Source organism: Erinaceus europaeus, chromosome 8 (assembly GCF_950295315.1).
Source record: "Erinaceus europaeus chromosome 8, mEriEur2.1, whole genome shotgun sequence".
Taxonomy (NCBI): Eukaryota; Metazoa; Chordata; class Mammalia; order Eulipotyphla; family Erinaceidae; genus Erinaceus; species Erinaceus europaeus.
The window spans coordinates 63,666,662-63,691,498 of record NC_080169.1 but is presented as its reverse complement, the minus strand read 5'-3'; the positions used below and the strand labels follow the sequence as shown (position 1 = coordinate 63,691,498).

At 34.9% G+C, this 24,837-nt stretch overlaps 1 protein-coding gene across 7 annotated transcripts in view; it reads right to left on the bottom strand.

Moving 5' to 3' along the window:
• SEMA3A (semaphorin 3A) overlaps positions 1–24,837 on the bottom strand; it is a 535,675-nt gene that overhangs the window by 168,830 nt on the left and 342,008 nt on the right. The gene's annotated exons all lie outside the window — the stretch shown is intronic.

Below are 24,837 nucleotides of genomic sequence, written 5' to 3'. Positions count from 1 at the left end.
GATGATTATGAAGTAAAATTAGATAATTCTTATAAATAATTTAGAAAAATAGTGTGCATAGTGAGCACTCCACTAAAGGTCATCTGGTTATCTCCTGTTTTATAGCTAAAGATTAAATATTAGTAAGATCAATTTGTGGACTGGAAGTAGAAATTAGACTACAGATGGAGCATGCTGAAAAAAAAAAGTTCTACCCATTTTACCAGGTATGTTCATTTGATACCATCAGTAATTTGATACGGTAATAGGACATAAGAAAAACATGATGCTCTTTGATTTATATTAATAGTAACTATAATGGCAATTTTAAGAATGGAGGAAAAAACATTTTTGTTTGCCAATTTCTCTATACTAAGAAATAAAATATTGGGGCCAGTTGGTGACACTCCTGGTTAAGCTCACACATTGCAGTGAACAAAGATGCAGGTTCAAGCATCTGGTTGCAACATGCAGCAGGAAAGCTTCACAAAGGGTGAAGTAGTGTGCCGGTCTATCTATCTATCTATCTATCTATCTATCTATCTATCTATCTATCTTCCTGTTTCCTTTCAAGTTCTCCCTGTCTATCTAATAATGAATGAATTAATGAATGAATTTTTAGAATGAAATAAAATATGATTTTCTATATCACAAAAAGCAATGAAAGTATCTGACTAAATATTAACTACACAGTGTATTTAGTACATTAACTCAGGTGTCTAAGTAAAGAATACTTAGAGAAAAATATTTAGTGTTTTTTTTGTATGAAATCATCTGGAAAAAATTATACTTTAAAAATGTTATTACTGGGTTATTTCATTATTAAAAAAAACATTTTTCAGGCCGTGTGTTAGCAACTACTAGCACTTTCAGGTATTCTGAGATTTGCCTCATCATTTTTTATTCTAATTTTTTACATTTTTCTTTTTATTGAGGATTTTTGCACTGTTTTATATCTGAGACAAATAGTATTTTTGAGATTTGTGTGGCACTGAACAAATAGAAAATCTGTATTGGTAAGGTTTTCTCACCATATTTTAACTAGTATTTTCTTAATTTTTTCATTTTATTGCTCTTAATGAGCTTACTTTTGATAATAGTGTTAAACACTATTTTGAACATAGTGTTAAACCTTGAAACTATATACTCCTTCATGTCATCCTTTATGCTGTATGTCATACATTTGAAGTTATTATTTGTTTGTTTATTTATTTATTTACCTCCAGGGTTACTGCTGGGACTCAGTGCCTGCACTACAAATCCACTGCTCCTGGAGGCTATTTTTCCCATTTTGAGGCCCTTGTTGTTTTTATTGCTATCGTTGTTGGACAGGACAGAGAGAAACTGAGAAAGGAGATGAAGACAGAGAGGGGGAGAAAAAGATAGACACCTGCAGACTTGCTTCACCACTCTGGGGGTTCCAAAGGGGATCCTTAAGCGGGTCAGTGCTCTTAGCACCATGTCATATTTATAACCCCGCTGCCCCACTGCCTGTACCCCAGAACTAGACTTTTGTGACTTACTAGACGGATGTTGTCTCATGTATATTGTTTCTTATTATAGTAGCATACAGATTTTCTGTGTTCTAAACTTCATATTCAAACAGTAGTCACCCATATTTTGGACTTCCATTAAATTTTCTCCTTTGTTCCTCTCCCCTCCCTGTTTTCCTCCTTCTCTTTCAACATTTACAGCATAAAAAATCTTAGGAGTTCAAATGACTGAACAGAAAAAGACTTGACTATATTCATTGGGGACTTCAGGCTTATATTACTTTTCCTCAAGTAATTTTTGAACATTGTTTTTTTTATAGATCAGAGATCCTGTTTAAAGTCGTTAAAGGCTTAGTCAACATGATACTAAAATAGTTTGACTAAAAACTCATTAAGATTTAAAAGCTTTGGGGGCCAGGGGTGGCACACTCAGTCAATGGCACATAGTACTATATGCAAGGATCTGCACAAGGACCTGGTTTCGAACTCTAACTCCCATCTGCAGGATGAACACTTCATACATGGTCAAGCAGATCTATAGGCATCTATTTTTCTACCTTTTTTTTTTTTTATCTCCCCCACCTCAATTTCTGTCTGTCCTATCAAATAAAATTTTTTAAAACATTTAAAAATTTTTAATTAATTAATTATTTTTTTTGAGAGAGAGAGAGACACAGAGAAAGGCACACACAGAGAAACACCAAAGCACTGCTCAGCTCAGGTTTATGGTGGTGCGGGAGATTGAACCTGGGATTTAGGAGCATCAGGCATGACAGTCTGTTTGCATAACCATTATGCTGTCTCCCCCACCCTAAATTTTTTTTTAAAGGAGGAGGAAAAGAAGAAAAAGGAGAAGTAAAAAAAGAAGAGGAGGAGGGGGAGGAAGAGATGGAAGGAGAAGGAGAAGAAAAATGGTCATTGGGAGCAGTGGACTTATAGTGCAGGCACCAGGTCCTAGTAATAAACCTGGTGGCAAGAAAAAAAATTCAAAAATCTTTATTTTTATTGAAAACTGGCACAGATTTTTATTTATTTTCATGTCTATAGTAAATGTATGTATATTGCAAAATTATCATCACAGTAAGTCTACTTAACATTGTAAGTACACATAGTTAAGAATGTTTTGAGAACTTTTGAAATTTCCTCCCTCAGTAACTTTCAAAACAGTAAATACATGCAATTCAGTATCACTAGCTATGCTACCGGTGCATTAAATCATAATAATTTAATTATTTTACAACTGGAAGTTTATATTTATTGCCACACCCTAAGCTGATCTTTGTATCTATGAGTTTGACTTTTCTTTCATTGTTGTAGAACTCACATAAAGTGAAATCATGCGGTATATGATTTTTCTCTGTTTAACAGATACTCCTTAGTCATAGTTGTTTTAAATAACAACTTTTTATAAGGTCCCTGGTCATGGTACAAAGTTCCTACAACTGAATTTTATACAAAGAAAGATAGATTCCCACAGAAACTCTGGTTTCTATACTTCTAGGCCCCACACAATATAAAAGTGCCTTGAACCACACTGTTTGAATCATATATTTGGGAGGCCAGATGGTGGCACACCTGGTTGAGTGCACGTTACAGTGCACAAAGACCGGGGTTTGAGCCCCTGGTCCCCACTTGCAGGAGAAAAGCTTTGCAAGTGGTGAAACAGTGTTGCAGGTGTCTCTCTGTCTCTCTCCCACTCCATTATCCCCTTCCCTCTCAATTTCTGGCTGTCTCTATCGAAGAAATAAAGATTAAAAAAAAAAGACCTCTAGAAAAAAAATGAATCATACATTTTAACTGAGATATGTTATAAAATATAGAGAGCAAGTTTATTTATGTGATATTATTTAATCTGTTTCACATTTTGTACAGTGCTAAAGTGTCTGCAAAATAAATTGTTCACAATCTAGTCTTTTATTTATTTAGATTAAATTAAATTTATTTCACTTCAAAATGGCAAATACTGAAATGTAGGTTTTAAGACAACAAATATTAATAAAATTTTATTATTAATAAATATGTGGTAACATTTAGTCAAATATTTTAATATAATGATTAATTTTTTTTTCAATTTTAATTTTCATTGTTTTCCCAGAGTACTTCTCAGCTCTGGCTCATAGTGGTACTGGGGATTGAACCCTTAGTCCCTCAGGCATGGAAATATTTTTGTATAAACATTACACTGTCTCCCCAGCTTCAGATATTTTTTTCTTTTAATGGAATCATTCACCTATCGAGTCAAAAAATATTTGTTCAGCTGCCATTACATGAAACTTCTATGCTAAAGAGAATGTGGAGTATATACATGATTAAAATATTCACTAGACAAATGCTCACAGAAAAGGGGGTGGGGAAACTGCATAATTAACAACAACAAAGAGCATAACAAGAGCTAAGAAACAGTTGAAAGGAAGTGAGCTGGGTGATGGCACATGTTCCTTACCCTGCTTCCCACCTACAGGGGGAGCTTCACTAGCAGTAAAGGAGGTGCAGGTGTCTACCTTTCTCTCTCAGTCTTTCTCTCTCCCGCCCTTCTCTCAATTTTTCTCTCACTTGTGAAATAAACTAGAAAAAAAAAAAAGGAAAAATGTCTGCCTGTATCAGTGGATTCCAAGTGCTGGCACCCACCCCCAGAAATAACCCTGGTGGCAATAAATACATGCATAAATACATAAGTCATCATCAATGCATATTATGTGACTAACCAATGAAGAAAGAACTTGGCATTAAAAACCAGGCCTTAAAGATGTATGGAACTTAGGTCCAAGTGGTGGTGCACCTGGTTGAATACACAAATAGCTACTCAGAAGGAGCCAGGTTCAACCTCCCAACCTCCAACTGCAGGGAGAATGCTTCAGTAGTGGTGAAATAGTGCTGCATGTGTCTATCTCTGGCTTGCTCTGTATCTCCTTCTTCCCTCTCAATTTCTTTCTGTCCATATGAAATAAATAATAAATAAAATATTTTTAAAGTAAACAAGTGTATAGCATCACCATATAAAGCAACACAAGCAAATATAGGTAAGGCAGAGCATTCCATTTAATTTATTTAGAGGGCATAGCTATAGAACTAAGGAACTAAAATTACAAGGGTATTGTTCCACATTTAAACCACTATCAAATTTCTGTGCAAAAAAGGAAAAAGGAAAAGGAGCAGCCAAACTCTCTCTAAGGCTTCGTGAGAACTCCTATGGTTATCACTGGGGATAGATAGTACATAAGAGGAGTAATCACTGACTTATCTTTAGTTAATTTGGTCAATTTGGGGACTGAGTGGTGGTGTACCAGATTGAGCACACATGTTAGAATCTGTAAGGACTTGGGTTCAAGCCCCTAGTCCCTAGCAGTATTGCAGGTGTCTCTCTGCCTTTCTCCCTATCACCCCCTTCCCTCTAAATTTCTAGCTGTCTCTACCAAATAAACAAATATTTAAAAAAAGAAGAAAAAGAAATGATCAATTTACTTTAAATCCGAATCCTCATCCGCCCCCTCCTTAATTTATTTTCAGCTCTCTTTCAAGATACATGTAGAAGTAGACAAAAAAAAAAAAAATGCTCTCTATCCCAAAAAAGACTCAATTTAATCTTTTTAAAAATTTTTTATTATCTTTATTTATTTATTGGTTAGAAGCAGCCAGAAATCGAAAAGGAAGGAGGAGATAGAAGAGAGAGACAGAGAGACACCTGCAGCCCTGCTTCACCACTCATGAAGTTTTCCCCCAGCAGGTGGGGACCATAGGCTTGAACCTGGGTCCTTACACACTGTAACATGTGCGCACCAACCAAGTGCGCCACCACCTGGCCCCCTGAATTTAACTTTTTTTTTTTAAACGGGGCTTCAGGTATTTCTCTCTCTCTTTCCCTTTCTATCACCCTTCCTTCTTGATTTGTCTCTGTCAAACAAATAAATAAATAAAATAGAAAAGAATAAAGATATATATATATAAATTTTTATTTGTTTACTTATTCCCTTTTGTTGCCCTTTGTTGTAATTTAACATTTTTTAAATATTTATTTACTTTCCCTTTTTTGCCCTTCAATTTAATCTTTAAGCTATAGTTTTGTTATTTCTATTTACAAAACAATATAAGTGGCTTAACAATTAACAGTTGCAGAAGCCAGATTTCAATTTAGTTTTCCTGCCTGACTCCTGATAGCCATCACATATTGGCATAACCATATTATCAAAATAAAAGTTGCATGTGACTTACGAAGTAACTAATATATAATGTTCTTCTTATATTTGCAAGAATAATTGTTTAGTAGTCATTAATGCATACAATAACTGTCCTGAATGTGAACAAAATTGTTAATGCAAATAAGCATTATAACTGTGTACCATAGGTAGTCAGCAAAATTTACAAGTAGGGTATATATCCTTTATTAGTTTAACTTAGTACTTTGAGCAATGGGCTAATAACACAGATATCAGAATTTTGTTTCCAATTCAGCTCCACAGCTTAATTATTTATATGCAGATAAGATTATTGTGAGTTTGTTAACCCGTGCATGTTCATTGAATGTCTATGAATGGTTAGTATTGAACTATTATTAGTAGTAAAGTTTGAGGGGGCAAATGGAGTTTATCTGATTATTATGATTTAAAATCAGATTTTTCAAACAACTGTGGTCAAATTATTTTACATAAGCTACAATTTATATTTCAGTTTGTTTTTCAAATAATTATTGTATCCCGCTTGATTATGGGAGGGCAAATGTTTCCTGTCACAAATTACATATTTCATTTTTCCAGAAACAAATGGTGGGAAATAGTCTCATAAGGATATTTAAATTGTTATAAACCATTAAGACCCATTGCTTACTGTATATGCTACTGTGAGAGATTTTTAACACTGCTTAAGAATGATACAGGGCCAGTGAAGTAACTCACTTTAGTGTGCTGCTTTGTCATGTGGTTGGCCTAAATTTGAGTCTAAACAACAAGAACAATAATAATAACAACAAAAACAAGAGTGACAATTATGCAATTACTTTAAACCTACATTTGGATTAAGCAAAGTGTTCATTTTAGTTTACCAAGTTAATGAGATGGGCTTAAGATCAAGTGGGCCCAGTTTTGAATCTGTGGTAGTTTAGGAGTATCTAACTCTGAATATCATTTAGGTAGCCCATAATTTATTCTATTACCCTTCCTACCTGTAATCTCTCCATTATATGAATTGATAATGTCAGCATACAAAAAAAATAATAAGTCAATCATTGCTGGAAGAGAGGTAGTTAGCAGGTAGAATTCAGGGTTCTCATGTGTGAGGCCTCAGATTTAACCCCTAACTTTGAATGTGTTGAAGTGGTGTTTTGGCTCCTCTCTCTTAACATAAATGAAGTTTTATTTTAAAAATAAATAAATGAATTTACTCCTTCAGGAGTGGACAAAAAAGTAGCATAAACCAACTTCTTATTAGACTTTTTTTTTTTTTTTCCTCCAGGGTTATTGCTAGGCTCAGTGCCTGCACCATGAATCTACCGCTCCTGGAGGCCATTTTTCCCCCTTTTTGTTGCCCTTGTTTTTGTAGCCTCTTTGTGGCTATTATTATTACCATTGTTGATGTTGTTCGTTGTTGGATAGGACAGAGATAAATGGAGAGAGGAGGGGTAGACAGAGAGGGGGAGAGAAAGATAGACACCTGCAGACCTGCTTCACCACCTGTGAAGCGATTCCCCTGCAGGTGGGGAGCCGGGGCTCGAACTGGAATCCCTACTCCGGTTCCTGCGCTTTGCGCCACGTGCACTTAACCCACTGCCCCACCGTGGGACCCCCTAGATTTCTTTTTTTTTCCCCCCTTTTGTTGCCTTTGTTGTAGCTTCGTTGTGGTTATTATTATTGCCCTTGTTGACGCAATTCGTTGTTGGATAGGACAGAGAGAAATGGAGAGAGGAGGGGAAGACAGAGAAGGGGAGAGAAAGATAGATACCTGCAGACCTGCTTCACCGCCTGTGAAGCGACTCCCCTGCAGGTAGGGAGCCGGGGGCTCGAACCGGGATCCTTACGCCGGTTCCTGCGCTTTGCGCCACATGCGCTTAACCCACTGCGCCACCGCCTGACTCGCCCCCCCCCCCCCCAGATTTCTTAATATACACTATTCCTGTTACAAAACAAAGACTCGTATTAACCTTATAATAAACTGTAAACATTTAAGGAGACATATAATCTCCATTTAATCCCTGCTCTGCATGCCACACATTTAAATGAGAAAACATGAGACTCTCTCATCAATCTGAATGCTGAAAATATAAGTACGATTTAAATCTACAAATGAAGGAAAAGAAAGTAAGGATTGTGTTAGTAAGTTTTTTTATTTTTTTATTATTTTTATTTATTTACTTTTGTTGCCCTTGTTGTTTTATTGTTGTAGTTATTTATGTCATCATTGTTGGATAGGACAAAGAAATGGAGAGAGAAGGGGAAGACAGAGAGCGAGAGACTTGATTCACCGCTTGTGAAGTGACTCCCCTGCAGGTGGGGAACCGGGGGTTGTTAATAAGTTTTAACTGGAATACTTTTAGAGCAATTCATTATAATCATCAGAGACATATATAACTTCATATAAGGTTACTGGTTTCTTAATTCTTTCATTTTTCTGGTATTTGTTTATATTGTATATAAATTAATGAAAAGATTAAAACAGTTTAATAACAATATTGCTATAATTAACCTTTACATTTTGAAAATGCTTTTATGCCTTTAAAATTACATGTTTATTTCTTTGAAGCTATATGTTGTTGTTTCTAATATCTTCAAGAATTTTTATGAAAATACACTGTTTTCTCATCTCACAGATTTTGCTGTAAAAGTTGAGAATATATTGTGACCCTAGTTTTTAAACAATTTCTATAATCTTGAAATTTTGTTAAAAATGTACATATTCTGAAAAGGAATTTTTTAAACAGACATTTGTTTCTTATTAGATTAAACTACTACTGATAAAACTCAGTTATTAGTCAACACTAGTAATTTTAAAAATATAGAAGCGATTCTAACTTTTCCCAAATAGTACTGTTTTGTCATTTCTAAGTACTGAAGAAGAGAAAATACTTTTATTTGAAAAAAAAATCAAGAAATTAGTTTAAAAGTTCATAGCTGAGTTTGTTTGATGAATTTAATGACTTCCACCTCATTTAGTAAAGCAGAGACTAAAAAAATGCTAAACTCAATTCTCTTGATAGGCTCTGGAGTTTGTCAGCCCTCCTTTGCCACTTCATTAGCTGTCAAGAATCAGTAAGTGATACTGCTATGAGAGTCTTGATTCAGGTAGTTGAAAATGTTCTTACTGCAAAAGTACCAATTATCAACAAGCTTGAAGTCAAAGGAAGGTCTATCAGGAAAGGCACATCATACACACACACACAGTTGCTTATCATCTATGTAGACATCAAAGAAAATGTTTGAAATATTAGTACTTGCAACATGCAGACAAAGTGCACACACTGATTTAATATACACCACAACAGAGGCACCATTGATCTTAAAACTCTTACCTTATACTCATGTGAAGACAACAAAATAGAAACAAAATATGCACGTGATCTTTTCAAAGGAAATGTCACAAAATAAAGAAAGATGCTTGCTTTGATCTTAATGACTAAATAGGTTCTTAACACCCGGTGTCTTGCTACATTTGCAACAAATCTGTTCTTAAAAGTTATTTGGTTTGTCATTAAACAATTCTACCATGAACTTACACATTTTAACATAGATATAGTAGTTGAAGTATAAAAAAGGTTAACTTTGTGAATTTTAATATTATTTCCTCTCAACCATCCACAATACTTTTGTTGTTTAAAAACAATAACATGTAAGAAAAATATTAATATAAAAGCTCAAATATTGGTACTGGACCCAAATAATAACCCTGGTGTCAATAAAAAATAAAAGATAAAAAGCTCAAATATTCCAAAGTTAATTAAGGTAGTATTTTGTGATATTTACATGACATTATCTGTTTCTATAAACTGCTGACACTGTTTGTCTAATGGAAGCTAGCATACATATTAATGACTGAAAAAGCCTGTGCTGTTATGCTTTATAAAGCATGTTTCCTTTGCTGCTCCATAAAATATTCTGTGCAAATACCAACTTTTCAAAATACTACATAAATCATTATCTCATGCTACAAATTAAGCCTTCACAGACTTTTAGTGGTCTAGTTGTATGGAACTGTATTCAAGAAACTTATTAAATGTTTGCCAACCTCCTATGGCATAAAGTACTACTTTCAAAGAATATTTGGGGAAACATTTTCATATTAATGTAAGATGCAGATTATTAAAAATATAAAATACTTATGAAGTAAAACAGTATTGCTAAAAGATTTTGAAAGAAATCAAGTGGGATTATTTTAAAATTACAGGGTTTTTTGATGGCTAATCATTCTAGTAAATAAGTATATAAATAAATAAAATCAAAACAATTCATTTCTTTGTCCTTTATTGTTCTGGAAGATAACAACACTGTAATACTGATACCTTATAGTTTTAACGGGTTTCTTTTTCTAAATGTTATTAATTTCTTTCTTGATAGGAGGGAGAAATTGAAGAGGAAGAAAGAAAAAGAGAGGGAGAGAGAGGCAGAGAGAAAGCAAAAGGGAGAAGGAGAAGGAATGGAAGAGCTCCAACACTACTTCAATGCCATGCAATATTTCTTTTCTGCAAAAGGCCCAGGAGCTTGAACCAGGTCCTTATGCATGATTTGTGCACTCAACCAGATGCACTACAAGATCCAACAGGTTTCTTAGTATCAATTTAACTTATTTTTATAAACTTAAATTTCAAAATTAAAAAAGTGACCTGCTTAATGTAAATAGAACACTGAGAAAGGTTATAAAAGTAGTGTAATAAGTATTTTATAGCTAACCCAGCTGAAGATTATTGATACACAATCCCTGCTATAAATAAAAAAACTTTGTACCCTAGAATTTCAATCATCTGTGTAGAACAAAAAAGTAAAGCATAATCATTTTCTGTAATTTTCAAGCTTTTTAATAAAAAAACTTCATATGTACCTTTTTAGTCAAGGCTTTGTTGAAAAAAATTATATGTGTATATATACATACATACCTTCACACATATAATATATATACACCTACACACATACATTATATAATGTATATACATCTATATATGTATATATATATATAGTTTGCTCTGATATGTATACCTATGAGAGAGGCACCCATGTGCAGAAAGAGTCTTTCTAGAGGTAGCCCAGCAGATGACGGCATCATATTCTTTGTGTTGTGACTAGTGGGTCTTCAAAAAGGTCAACAATGCTGTGGTGACAGGAATCTTTGTCAGCTATCAGCAAATGTCCCTGTTTTTGTGATGCTTTTTACTGGGCAAAATTTTCAGTGGGCAGGCAGAACTAGAAGGAACCTTAACTAAATATTTAAATGGAAAACAATAAATTTTTGGCATACTCATAGCCACATCTCCATTCTGAACCCATGGCAAAAATGGCTAACTCAGCACTTCACTGACAATCCTCACACCAAATTGCCAAATTCTTCTGAAGGATCAAGATTATACCTGTTTATATAGTGGGGGGAAATGAGGCAGCAAAATGAGGCAGCGTAGTTTGAGACTAGGATTCTGAAGTGGACTACGAGTGCCCAGGTCTTAGTACCAGTGACCCAATAAGGATTTTAACTCACAGTGAGAAAGGATTTAATTGTTTTGCTCCTTCTCTAGAGTCCTTCCCACTTGAATCAAATTCTGAGATCTCACTCGTGATTTTGATGGTACTCCTGGTTTCCTTGAAATGCTTTTTGTTAGAGAGAGAACACCTGCTGCACAAATCCATTCATTGGTGAAGCTTCCCCTCTGCAGGTGGTGACTGGGGGGCTTGAATCCCAGCCTACCATCGCACATGGTAATATGTGCACTTTACCAGATGCATAAACTGAAATGTTCTTTTAATAGAGCAATACAGCATTGTTCTAGGGATGAAAAGGAATCAGAGTAGACAAACCTCAGGGCAAATCCTGCCAATATACGCGGATATCTTCGCCCACCCTGTCCAACGCTTGACGTCTCGTCATCCAATCTGGTCCCCTATGCCTACACTGAACTTCTCTGTTCCAGACTCTTGGAAACAGAGTTGGCAGTCAATTGAGGTAAAGAACAAACACCTCATCACAGACCCCTGCAAGCGTCAACCCGGCTTTGACCTAGCACGTTATGATTGGGCCCTCCTCAATCGCTATCGAACAGGCCATGGCCGGCGCCGCTTTGTTCCATCGCTGGGGAGCCAGAGACGACCCAAACTTCCCCTGCGGCTCCAGACAGACTATGACCCACATAGTCAACGACTGCCACCTCTCCAGATTCAAAGGAGGTCTCGAAACTTTACATTAGGCTCAACCTGATGCTGTTGACTGGCTACGGAAGAAGGGCAAATGCTAGAAGAAGAAGGGCAAATCCTTTATCAGGGAGAAGCTTCCTCTTTCATTTGGGGGTTCACCTTTATGTCCCAAACTGGTCTCTTTACAGCAAGGATTCAGGCTATGTACCTGCTTCTCTCTGACTCTGAGAATTATTTGCCAATCCTTTGACATGTCTCTTAGCCAGTACAGATTTGAGAAACTAGGTAATCAAAATACAGTGTTGTGGGGGCCAGGTGGTGGTGCACCTAGTTATGTGCACACATTACAGTGTACAAGGACCCAGGTTGAAGTCCCTACTCCCCACCTACAGGGGAAAAGCTGCAGGAGTGGTGAAGCAGGTCTGTAAGTGTCTCTCTGTCTCTCTCCCTCTCTATCCCCCCTCCTCTCTCAATTTCTTTCTGTCTTTATCTGATAACAAATAAGTAAAATATATTTAAAATTTTTAATACAGTATTGTGAGCCCCTCCATTGTCCAAGAAAGAAGGATGAATCACTAGCTACAAAAACTAGATAGGGATGTCTGGGTCAACTTCTTTATGGAAAATACTTCTTCAAAGTATAAAATGAGTAGTGCAATTGGCAGTAGTTTTAAAACAGATTATTTCTTGCTAAAGGCAAATACTATAGCCTTGTTACAGAATTAAAACAAGGTAAGTTAGCATGTTTTTAGAAGAACAGACAGGTGGACATAGTTGAGGGGAGCTAAGCAACAGTTCAGGGAAAGGTAAAAGCACAAAAAAAGCAAAAGCAGCCAGATCTCATGTAATTTGGAAATTCTACAAGGGTTATCAAGGGGAAAAAAATCCAATCTTTTTAAAGTGACCAACACATTCACTGATAGAATCACACAGAAAAATAAGCAAATCTATTTTTTTATACTAGAGATGTCAACAATCTTCTTCAAATAGCTGATAAAGTAAAACATGCATATGTATCAGTAAGGATACAGCAAATTGAGACAATTTCAACTTGTTTTGACAAGTTGACATTTGAATAACCCTACAAACAATATAAGTTTATTTCAAATAAACATGAACTCTAGGATAGCAATTTTCTGAGCATCATAACTAGTCTCGATAAGGGGCCAGTTGGTGACACACCTGGCTGAGCGCACATGTAACAAGTCTCAGTAAATGTAAATGATTCAAGTGATGAGGTATGTACTCTGACTACCATTAAAAATTGTTCCTGACCTATTCAAGAAAAAGCATATTTTCATACTGCAACAGCATGTCTGGAATGCTTGAGTCCAAATGTCCACCTCTCTTTGAGAGTTATGGAATTCTTAAAACACAGTAGCTAGTTTAATTCCATTTGTGTGCAAGAAGTAACATTTTACAAAAGCAGCTGTTTTTTATGGAATATGTCCAGGCTTTCTTCTCAGGATATAAACTAGTGACCTCATACTTCCAACTCAAGACCTATCTATCAACACTCTTTCCCTTGCAAGACTTTCATTATGTAGGATTCTTCCCATTGTTGGATCAGCATATCCAGGACTACATAAAATAGTGTCTCTTTTAATTACAGTCAAACTTGTTCAATTCCCTCTAGATTTGAATTGCTTCCTCTTTTCTTTTGTAACTTACTCCCAAGTTTCTGGGAGAATTTAGGTACATTTTATCTTTCATCAACCCTACACATTCCTAATATACAGCTTTTACATTTTAAGAAGTCAGTGTGCTTTGAGCAGATGTCTTTTTTTTCCAAAACAAATTGACAAAAACAACTGACCTTTAACAGACCATCTATCCTCACTTTGAGGATTTATATCCGGTATAAAAAAAAAGTGTCAATTTGTATCACATATTCCCTCAAGAGGTTCACAAGAACTATTGTCATCAATGCTTGCTAATTCTTTATGCTTATCAGCTTATTTCAGTTATGTAGGAAAAGAAGGATATAGTCAAAAGTTTGCAAGTACATGTGCCCACACCATTCTGAGGATCAAACACAAAGTTTCCCACATGCTTTTATCTGAAGTTTCTTACTTGGTCCAATTTCCTTTTTTTAGAAAAAGTAGTTTTGGGGTGTCAGGTGGTGGCGCAGTGGGTTAAGCGCATGTGGCGCAAAGCGCAAAGACCAGCTTAGGGATCCCGGTTCGAGCCCCTGGCTCCCCACCTGCAGGGGAGTCGCTTCACAAGCGGTGAAGCAGGTCTGCAGGTGTCTATCTTTCTCTCCCCTTCTCTATCTTCCCCTCCTCTCTCCATTTCTCTCTGTCCTATCCAACAACGAACAACATCAACAGTGGCAGTAATAATAACCACAATGAGGCTACAACAAGGGCAACAAAAGGGGGAAAAATGGCCTCCAGGAGCGGTGGATTCATGGTGCAGGCACTGAGCCCAGCAATAACCCGGGAGGAAAAAAAAAAAAGAAAAAGTAGTTTTGTTATTTTAATTAAAATTCTAATTGTCCACCTGTGGGTCTTATAGCAAAAAATAAAAATAAAGTTCTTTCCAAATTTTTCTATATTGAATAATCATTATACCTGAAAGAGTTGATACTTTGGTAAAATTCTATTCTTAGGGCTATAAGAACGTTTTTGAGCCACTTGATGACTTGAAGCTGTTTTTAAAATAGTTCATTAGAGAAGAAGAATGGCTTGACTAAATGTTACTTAATTTAGAGCGTTTTATTAGTTCGCTTTGTGATTATTGTCTGTGGAATTATTTGTAAAATACACATTTCAATTCTACATACGTGGCATGTTTTCATGGGAAAGCTTATATGTGTGTAAGATTGTATATAATGAAGATACACATGTCAAAAAGACATGAAATGTATGTGTGACTATTATGTTTTTCACCAGCTGTGTGTTCCTGTCACAGGATTTTCTCCTTATATAATTATTTGAATGGGAGTCATAGTACTCTATTCTAAACCGTAAAATGTTAATCCTCTCAAGAATGTCTCAATTTCTTATGTTAAAGGAATTTTTTGTAAGATTATCAAGCTCAAATCCTATTTGTAAGTAACCTTTTCACCTAAAGTTTGATAGGCATATTTAAAACATTTATGTATGCTCAAACTGATTTAAGATACATATATGGGATCCTTTGCTCTTTCTTTAAATGTCTGAAAGAGCAGCATCAATCTTGTAATTTTCAGTCTTGAAACATTTTTGAACAAGTAATTTAGTGACCTATGCAATTTAGACACATTTACAATATATGCAGGGGGCAAAATTATACCTTTGAATTGCATTATAAGAAATGGTTATCATCATCATTCCTTCCTGCATGAAAACTTTCTATTTTTCCTTCAGATTCATACCTGTACTTTTCCTAAATCCTTAAAACTATTTACAATATGTATGTTTACCTAAAAATCCAAGAATAACTACACCTTATATGGTATGATTTAAAATATTTACATTATTTGAAATGCCAAACTGCATTAATAAGAGATGAATAACACCTGGGGGGGGTCTCAAAAGATTTGAATTCTGAAACTGTTGAATGCTATTTTGGGAATTCATAAAGTTTTGTTGATGAGCCACACATGGATTACTCAATGTCTATCAATATTAAGAGGCTCTGGAGAGTAGATATGCTAGGGGAAAAGTAATTGATGGTTAATTTTGCCTTCTTACCTATTTTAGTGGAGGGTGTGTGTGTGTGTGTGTGTGTGTGTGTGTGTGTGTGTGTGTGTGTGTGTGTGTGTGTAAATAGCACTAGCAGGGTATTCTGAAGATCTAGAGTAGACACTATTTCAAACAATTTTAATATTCTAAGACATCTTTAATATTCTGTCCATTAGGGACTTCAGTGTAGAAAAGTGCACAGTTGTTGAGGTTACCCAAATTTAGAAGCTCAGTTAATTTTACTTACTTAAAATAGTTTTAAAGTTTACACATATTTTAACTGCTACAATTATAAACCTAGTTCAACATTCTTCTCTCTTACCCAAACTAATGCAACAGAATGATAAATAATTTTACTACAACATTCAATTTATTGGACACAGAATAAACAGGGAGATTCTCTTTTACTGTGAAATCCTTTTACTGGCAAATCCTTTGCTCAAATTCCTGGCAAGATGCAACCAGTGGTTTCCTTTCTTTCTTACTACATTTAAAGTTATATTTCCTTTTCTGTTTTAAGATTTAAGCACATGCTATAAATTTAGCCTTGAATGCTATGATTTCCTTCTTTCCATTTCTATTGACCAGTTTCAACCCTACTTTAGTGATGTCTTCCCCGCTATGAAAATCTACATGTTTCACAGTTAAATTCTCTCACGATAGCCTACCTGATTCTGTGAGAAGCAAAAAAGAGTATGATGAAACCACTGTTAAATGGAACCTAAGATTCCTTACACCTGGTGGAGTGCACACATTGTAGTGAGTAAGGATCTGGGTTCAAGCCCCTGGTCCCCACCTGCAGGGGGAAAGCTTCATGAGCGGTAAAGCAGGGTTGCAGGTGTCTCTCTGTCTCCTCCCCCTTTCTATCTCCCCCCTCTCCTCTGAAATTCTGGCAGTCTCTAGCCAATAAATAAATAAAGATAAAAAATTTTTAAAAAGAAATGTATTTTAGCAATTTTTAATAAACTTCTAAAGTTTTAACTTAAACTTTCACAGAAGTTATCACAGGGTGGACCTGTAATTTGTTATTACAGTATGAGTACAATCTGGTTGATCACCCCATTGATCTGATCACCAGGGTTTATGTTTGTTCCTGTCATGACATTTTTTATTGTTTTATCTCCAATTATATCAGAAGTGTTATTTGGGTAATATTGTATGTATTTGGTCTTCTGTCTCCTTTATATCACAGGAAACCTAGCAAACTGTAGGTACTCAAATGTATTGATTGAATTTAACTAATACAAATTAGGTATATTATATTGTTAAAGGTTTTTTTCCATTGATTACTGCATATTGTTCTTTATGTGATGGATTTTATGTCTTTATATTTTTTATCATATTTTTCTATGGGGTGCAACAATCCTACAACATAACAACAATAAAAATGACAACTAAAATATTAGGATTTATAAATGGTAAATTTATTCCAAAATATACATAATAGGTCACAGTTCATTCCTAAAGTTTATAAATACATTTACTTTTTTTTCCTATGTAAGTGTCTGTGACTTTAAAAAAAAAGCCTCATTCAACTTGTTGGATCTTAAGTGCAGTCATTATTTTAAAGATATTTATTACCTTCTACTCAAAAATCTCTTAATCTTTTTCATTTTCTTCTTCAAGCAAATAGACTCAAACTTTTGACTGCCTTCACAGCTTTAAAGTAATTTAGTAGAATAGTCTGATAGTATGTAGGGTAAGCAATCACTTTAAATTATTTACCAAAGTCATAAAGTTTCTATGTTCAAAAACTCTAATTCATAACTGACTGATATAGTTATTGCAATACTGAAAAAGTGTTTCTGTACTCATATAGGTCCATCCAAAACAGATATATCTACAAGAAGAGCAAACCAAAAGTCCTTTTTATTTTACAGTAATTTAAAAATAGATTAAAATAAATTAAATAGATTAGTTTTCTTTGAAGTGTGCATTTTTACAAATCTGTTTTCTCTGGGAAATAATTCACTTAGATTTTAAGTAGTTAAGCTCCTTAGAAACAAAATTTCTACAAAAGCCCTATCAATGTATTCTTGCTTTATTTCCAAAGGAGCTGACATAGTAATTGTGGGGGAAATAAAATTAGAATACCACCTCCGTACCAGTTAGAGAAAAGCATTCCAACATTAAGGCAATTTGATGTTTGATAGCTACAGTACTTAGAGATACTATAACTCAACCACAAAATAAGTTGTCAAATAATGGTTAAGCTTTTCTGGCTCTCAGTGTAATCTAAGCATTCGTGATTCTAGTAATCTGAGAACACTAGATAAACTCAATTTCACCATTAACTTTTCATAATGACTATGAGCACACTAGGTGTGGACAATTATATTCTGATAGGCTGAATATTTTGAGTTTCACAATTTGAGTTACTTGCTACTAGAAAGCCAGGAAAGAAACACTAATACCAAGAAAAGAATAATAGAAATAAGCAGTTTCTACAGCAGAATCTAAAAGCCTAAACATAACAAGTTTATCATCAAAATGATTGATACAGGAGACAATTTTATTTCTGTAGTTATGACTTTTAAACCTCAAGACAGCAATGAGGATTTTAAAAAATATGAGGTATAACACACCAAGTAGAAATTCTACATTTATTCTCACTAGCACATAAGTGCCAATTATTGGTACTGAAATACTTTTATCTACTGCACGACGTAAAGAAAAAAAATAGTTCTACTATGTCAGTTGTCCCTTTGCTCTATTTATATGTACTATAGTTATAATGAATTTTGAGATACTTCATTTTATTCCAGTAGTAATATATGGGGAAACTAATATTCAGTGAGATAAAGGGGAAAAAGAAAATGAAGTTCCATAAGACTGAAAATAAAGAAATAAAGAATAATGATTAAAACTCCAGAGGTAACAAGTGTCTAGGCTACCTGAATTTAAAGTTCAGTCTCTAACACAATTGAGCTCTCTCTGCTAGCTCTAACAAAATTATTCATCAAAATTAGGTCAAAAATTAATTCTTTTTGTGTGACAGAATAATGTAAGACTCTTAACTCAAATATTTTAATGCTCTTAAGTATATTTTACTTTGAATGAAGAAATAGAAATATGAACACATTATTTTTACATGATAAACACTACTTAAAACATAGATCATTCCAATGCTCAAAGGTAGATGAGAGATTTTACGTATGATTCATGATTAAAGACTATACTATAAACCATTAACCCATCCAATCAAATGTAAAAATGAAAAGAAAAGAAACAAAAAGCCATTCCATGCAAACTCATGAGCTACCAAGAGCTCCAGCTTTACCACATTAGGGAAACCAGTGTTAGAAAAATTGGAACGGGAGTCGGGGCGGTAGCGCAGCAGGTTAAGCGCAAGTGGCACAAAGTGCAAGGACCCGTATAAGGACCCCTGTTTGAGGCCCTGGCTCCCCACCTGCAGGGGAGTCACTTCACAGGCGGTGAAGCAGATGCAGGTGTCTATCTTCCTCTCCCCCTCTATGTCTCCTCGCTCCATTTCTCTCTGTCCTATCCAACAACGATGACATCAGAAACAACAACAATAACTATAATAACAATTTAAAAAGTCAACATAAGGAAAAATAAATGAATGAATAGAAAAAATGGAACAAGGGCATGAACAAAAATTTCACTGAGGAAGAGGGCCGACAGATATTATGAGAAAGTGCTGAAAGGCACTGATCATAAAGAAGTGCTAATAAAGACAAGGAAATATCATTTTACACCTGTGAGAATGTCATATATCATAAATGACAGAAATGATAAATGTTGGAGAGGATGTGGAAAAGAAAGAGACATTTCTACACTGCTGGTGGGAATACAAAATGGTCTGACCATTGTGGAAAGCAAGTCGGAGACTTACTGGAACACTAGGAATGGAACTATCTTATCCTACCCAACAATTCCTCTCCTGGGGATTTACCCAAAGGAAACAGAAATACCTATCACTAGAGATCTATGTATACCTATGTTCATAGCAGTCCAGTGTGTAATCACCAGAACCTAGAAGCAGCCCCAGATGTCCAGCATCAGATGAGTGGCTAAAAAAAAAAATTGTGTTATAGGGCCAGGTGGGGGCACATTTGGTTGAGTGCATGCGTTACAGTGCATAAGGACCCAGATTTGAGTCCTGGGTCCCCATTTGCAGGGGAAGAGCTTTGTGAGTGGTGAAGCAGTGCTACAGGTGTTATCTCTGTGTCTCTTCCTTTCTATCTACCCCTACCCTCTTAATTTCTGAAGATATCTATCCAATAAACAAAGATAACTGATTTTCTAATGAAATGATATCTTTACAGATATTTAAAGATAATTAAAATTTTAAATGGTACTATATATACCACCTGATATAAAGGATGAAGTTGTCTCCTTTGCATCCTCTTGGATGACACTTGAGAACATCATATTGAGTGAAATAAGCAAAAAAGAGAAGGATGAATATTAAATGATCTTACAAATTAGTTGGACTTAATAAAGTAGGGAGTGAGGTCCTCCTTTTCACAAAGTGGAACATGGACTAGACATGTTTGGTATATTTTACCAAAGCAAAGGACTCTGAGGAGGAAGATAGAGGAAATTGTATGCATATGTCAATGACTGAACTGTAAAGTATTAACCCCCTCAATAAAATAATAATAATAATAATGAAGTGTTACTATAGTAAACTATACGTATTTGGAATATCCTTAAAATAAATGGCTTGATGTTATGTCTGAAATTATCTTATGATTTAGTGTATATCTTCCTTGGATTTGGATATGGTAGAACTACCATGCTTTATGGAAAAATTTGTTTAGTCTTTATAGGTGAATTTTGAAACTAGTACAAATCTAATACAGTATGAGCATATTCATGCATATGTGAAATACTTTCACATATTGACTACTTAAGAACAAAACAAGCAGATACTTGTTGACAACCCAAATGTTAGGATAGAGAATATAAGTATAGGGTTGGGAAGATAGCATAATGGTTATGCAAAAAGCCTTTCATGCCTAAGGCACCAAAGGTCCCAGGTTGAAACCCCAGCACCGTGATAAGCCAGAGATGAAAAGAAGGAGAAGGAAGAGGAGGAAAAGAAGGAGGAGAAGGAGAAAGAGAAGGAGAAGACTGTTTTGACCCAAAATGTTAATGAAAGAAGAAATTGTCTACTTTATAGTAGCACAAAACTCATCACACTCAGTAGTTTACACCATCACAAATGAAGATGGAAAAATGGAGTACCTGTTGTGCTTAGCCAAGTTAGCTTGCTAATTGAATATAAAGAATGAACTGGTTTATAATTTATAGTTCAGCTGAATAATGAGGTGTTTTGCCAAATGCATGACCCATGTTTGATCCCAGCCCCAGTCTCATTAATAGAAGTTTAGACTGTGTAGCCTCCCTCTGTGTTTTACTGTCTCTTTTTTAAAAAAATATTTTTATTATCTTCACTTACTTATTGGATAGAGACAGCCAGGAATTGAGAGGGAAAGGGTTGATAGAGAGGGAGGGAGACAGATAGACACCGGCAGCCCTGCTTCACCAATCACAAAGCTTTTCTCCTGCAGCTGAGGACCAGGGGCTTAAATCCAGTTCCTTGAGCATTATAACATGTGCACGCAATCAGGTGTACCACCATCCAGCCCCTATATTTATGTCTGTCTTTCTCTGTCTTACTGCTGCTCTGTCTCTATACAAAAATGGAAAAAAAAAAAAGGCTTAGAAGAAAATATTAGAGTGTAAATAACTGCTATTCAATTTGTGTTTTGATCCACACAGGTATTTTTTTTGTTTTGTTCTTTTAGAAAAAGGGAGGATTGGGGCTAGGCAGTGGCACACATGGTCAAGCACTCATAGTAATAAATATAAGGACCTGTGAAAGGATCTGAGTTAGAACCCTCTATGCCCCACCTGCATGGGGGACACTTAGCAAGCAGGGAGGTAGATCTATAGGTATCTTTTTCTCTCCCTCTCTATTTCCCCCTCCTCTTTCAATTTCTCTCTGCCTTATTCAATAAAAATGGGGAGAATAATGCCTTTCAGGAATAGTGGATTCGTAGTGCAGGCATCCAGCAATAGCCCTGGATGTAAAAAAGAAAAGAAAAAAAAAAGAAAAAAGATAGTTTAAAGAAACTGAAATAGAATTTTCACTTAATTTAGAATATCCTTCAAAATACATACCGTACTCCTTCTATATCACAATACATACTTCTGTATCAGAATACTAAACTGGAAGGAAGGAAGGAAGGAACTTAGTCTGTTTCACAAGCACTGCCTCACTGCTTATTTCTCTGAGGCTTTGCAAAATCTAAGAATGAAGGTTCATTACCTTGCCAGAAGTGCATACTAGCTTGATTAGATATGGTTTTGAAAATGCACAGGAGAACCTCTAGCAACCTTTATATATGTTTAGTGCTACATGGAGTCTGGGATTTTATATCAGAGGTCAGGGAATCACTACACTAGTCATTGTAATTGCTGCTAAGTCCTTTGTTATGATGATATTTTAATGCATAGCTGTCAAGGATGAATCCAGGATCTCACATATGAATGATATAACTGAGAAGCATACCTTTTTAAAACTATTTTTAATTTTTTAAATTATTTTTCTTTAGAAAGAGAGGGGAGGGATGGGGAGATAGAAAAGTTATGCAAAAAGCTTTCATGGCTGAGGTTCTGAGGTCCCCATGTTCAGTCCCCAGCATCACCATAAGCCAGAACTAAGCAGCACTCTGGTTTTCTCCCTCTCCCTCTCCCTCTCCCTCTCCCTCTCCCTCTCCCTCTCCCTCTCCCTCTCTCTCTTTCTCTCTCTCTCTGTGTCTTTCCTCTGTATCTCTCTCTCAAGAAAATAAAATAAAACAATTTAAATTTTTTTTAAAAAAAAGAAAGAGAGGAAAAAATAAGAGACAGACACAAAGAGAGAAGCAATACCAAAGCAATGTTCTACCCTCCATGGACACCCCTAAGATGCCATTCATGGTGCTCCTATTTGGTACTGGGGCTCAAAATTAGGATCATATTCCTGGTAGAGAATATGCTGTACCAATTTAGCTATTTTCTAGCTCTTGCTATAAAAAAATAACTTAGCACCTGAAGTTCAGAATATCTTGAAAGATAAGTACCATTACATGTTATTATTTAGGTAAATAGAGAGAGGGTATTAATTATAAAGCAATTGGTCAAAACCACACAAGTTATCAAAGTTCCATTTTAATTCAGAAGTGTTTATTTCAAAATCCAGTTCATTAGTATGACTTGATATGCATACAATTTATTTGGATCTTATAAAGTATAGCTAAAAGTATAAAGTTTCAATTTCATGTGGTATGTGTATGTATATGTATGTATATGTATATGCATATGCAGATGTGTTTGTTATGTCTATATCAGTCTTGTGTTGAGGTCAGGTCTCAGTATTTTACTTTTTAATTACACTCACTAGGTGATTCCTCTGTAGAGTCATTGATTTTATATTTCCAAATTAATTTATAAATTTAGAGACTTGGGAGATGGCACACCTGGGTAAGTGCACAAAGCACTAAGCACAAGGACCCTCTCAAGGATCCAGGTTTGAGCCACCACTGCTCTCCACCTATAGGGGGGACGCTGACCAAGCAGTAAAGCAGGTCAGCAGCTGTCTATCTTTCCTTCTCTCTCTCTCCTCTTCCCCTCTCAATTTCTCTCTGTCTTAACCAGTAAAATGAAGAAAATGACTGCCAGGATCAGTGGATTCATAGTGCTGACACAGAGCCCCAGGGACTGGAGGCAAAAAAAAAAAATTAATTAATTAATTAGTTTAGTTTACAATTAAATGTTCCTCCAAAATGGATAAATAGTTCCAAAATATAATAAGTATAAAATGTAAATAGCATCTATTATAAATAAGATTATTATTAAAGCCATTTCTCAATGTGGATCAAGGTATAAGAGCATTCAGTTCCTTCATTAGTTATGTTACTTATGAGCATTATTAAATGCTTAAGAAAATTACATAGACCAGTCCTAGGCCCTACCCTTATTTCTACCATGTCTTCAAACATGAAAACCAAACAATTATCCTAAGCTTAACTTTTATAATTAATAATTCATTAAATATTTCTGTAGGATAAGATATTCTTGACCTTGTAAAATCTGAACATGGAAAAAAACATCATCAACTCTCTATCTATACAAAATTGTATATAAGTGACGCTTGGTGGAGCAAATTATATCTCACAGCAAATTACTTCAAACTAAATTACAATCAACTCAGTGTTTTAATATAAATTATGTGTTCAATGCTTTATTAAAACTAAGATTCACAAACATTAAAAATATTTTATCCAGCACTTTTTCTTTGATGTAACAATCAAAATACTATCTTTCTGCTGTTAGATCATAATGAATAGTTTACAAGCAATTGTAAAAAGAAAGAAATTTATTCCATGGGAGATGGTGCAACGGATAAAGCTTTGGACTCTCAAGCATGAGGTCCTGAGTTATTGCATATACCAGAATGATATTCTGGTTGTCTTTCTCTCCTTCACCCATAAGTAAATAAATACAACTTTTTAAAAAAGAAAAAGAAACTTGCTTGGGAAGTTTTATTAAATAATATGACCACAACATCAATGTTGTTATTCATTTACTTGATATAGATTAAATTAATTTTTATATCTTACTTTATTTTAATATGAGACAGAGCGATACACAGAGAAAGCCCAGGACACTATTCAGATCTGGCTTATGGTGATGTTGGGGACTGAACCTGGGACTTGGAGCCTCAGGCAGGAAAATCTTTTGCATAGCCATTATGCTCTCTCATCAACCCTAGATTAAGTCAATCTTTAAAATTAAATATTATTCACTTAAAATGATTCTTGCTGGTAATATGTATTTGGTATGAGTCCATAAAGATTTCCAATAGAAAAGACCAATTATTTTATCAAAAGTCCTTATATTTAGCAGATATCAAGATTTAAAAGTCTGTGTTCTTCATTTTAAAGTAAATGCCTTTATCTAGTGAGAACACTAGCATGAGAAGTAAAAATAACATAAATTGGAAAGACAGAATATAACAAATACTAAGTGTCAACAAACATACTGCAATTCCCATCTACAGGTTACAAAGATGAATGAGACAGGAGGAGAAAAACAGCGTTGTTAGCACAACCCTGACATAAGTTATGGAAGGGAACTCATTTGGATTTCCCTTAGTTACTGCTTTACTTTCTGCCTTATAATAAAAATACATGTTTGTATGTGCATTATTTTATATCATGCCCATATTTTCATGTATAAAATGCTAATTTTGTAATATACAAAGTATAAAATTAGTCAATATAAAATATGACTGTTCTAATCTCTCAAGATACTTCACAGTGATTTTTATGGAGCTTATGCATCTTGCTGTAGTATTTCTATGCTAAT